Source organism: Apodemus sylvaticus, chromosome 2 (assembly GCF_947179515.1).
Source record: "Apodemus sylvaticus chromosome 2, mApoSyl1.1, whole genome shotgun sequence".
In the NCBI taxonomy this organism is placed as follows: domain Eukaryota; kingdom Metazoa; phylum Chordata; class Mammalia; order Rodentia; family Muridae; genus Apodemus; species Apodemus sylvaticus.
Window position 1 is genome coordinate 58,213,184 of NC_067473.1, and position 1,507 is coordinate 58,214,690.

Sequence of the window (1,507 nt, forward strand, 5' to 3'; positions counted from 1 at the left end):
AATGGACACTGAGAGAACATCTACTCCATAAGAGTAATCAGCTCGGCACCAGGCAGAACCTGGGGGACGCCGCTTCCACCCCGTGTGCACCCGCCTTGTTAAAGGGGAAAGATGAAACATGAGAGCGGTGTGTTGCACTAATTAGAATGCCGCCGCCATCAAATCCATGACGTTCCATTAGGGTCACATGCAGCTTACACTGGGGAAGGCATTTTTTATATTTTCTCTTATTTATGAACATGCAAAACAGCTTTTTTTTTTTTAAAAAAAACCCAGGCAGTTGTTGGCATGAGAGATTAGTTTAGCCATTTGATGAGGTGAATTCCACAGCATGTTAAATTAGAATTCCAGCCACTAAAGCCCCAAATCTAATTTTCACCCTAGTTGATAAGGTTCTCTTGAAAACTCTATTATCCTAATGCATGTTTCTAATGCCCCAACTCCTAAAAGACATAGTACTTCCTGCCGATTGTCAAGCCAAAAATATTTTCAATTGCCACAGTAGAATATTTAAATTTTACATTTACTGGGTCATTGAACTTAGGTACAGCTACCTAATCTATTTTCTCTGAAATTGCAGTAGTTATAAATCATAGCAAAATTCCTGAGCTAACTGTGAGGTTTACAAAATACTTTATTCAGGCCACTAAATTACCTAAAGAGTGATATTGGCTAGGGTTGAAACTTGATAGAACGGCATGCATACAGCACTGGATTCAATCCCCAGTACCACCTAAACCAGGAGTGGTGGGTGGGTCACAACTGCAGTCCCAGCACTGGGGGAATGGAACCAGGTGGATAGTAAGCTAGAGACCAGTAGGATACATGAGACCCCGTCCTTAAAAAAAATGGGGCTGGAGAGATGGCTCAGTGGTAAGAGCACTTGTTCCTCTTGCAGAGGCCTCAGGTCCAGCTCCCAGCATCCATATGGCAGTTCAAGTCTATCCGTAACTCTGGTTCCAGGGACTCCAATACACTTTTCTGATCTCTGAAGGGAACCAGGCACGCATGTGGTGTGCATACATACTTGCAGACAAAACACATATATAAAAACATCCAAGTGCTGGGATCACGGATGTGTACTACCACACTTGGCTTTAAAAAGAGATGAGAGGGAAGAGGAGGAAGAAGAAAACACTCAAGAGTAACTAACTATACTTGCTTCATGTATGAAAAGATCCTTGAAGACTGCCCTAACGCTCGGAAAACCCAAGATACAACTCACAGACCACATGAAGCTCAAGAAGAAGGAAGACCTAAGTGTGGATACTTTGATCCTTCTTAGAAGGTGGATCAAACTACCCATGATTCATAGCCAACCAATAAACTGAGCACAGAGTCCCCAATAGAGGAGCTAGAGAAAGGACCCAAAGAGCTGAAGAGGTTTGCAGCCCCATAGGAGGAACAACGATATGAACCTACCAGTACCCCCAGAGCTCCCAGGGACTAAACCACCAACCAAAGAGTATTCATGTAGGGACCCATGGCTCCAGCTGCATATGTAGCA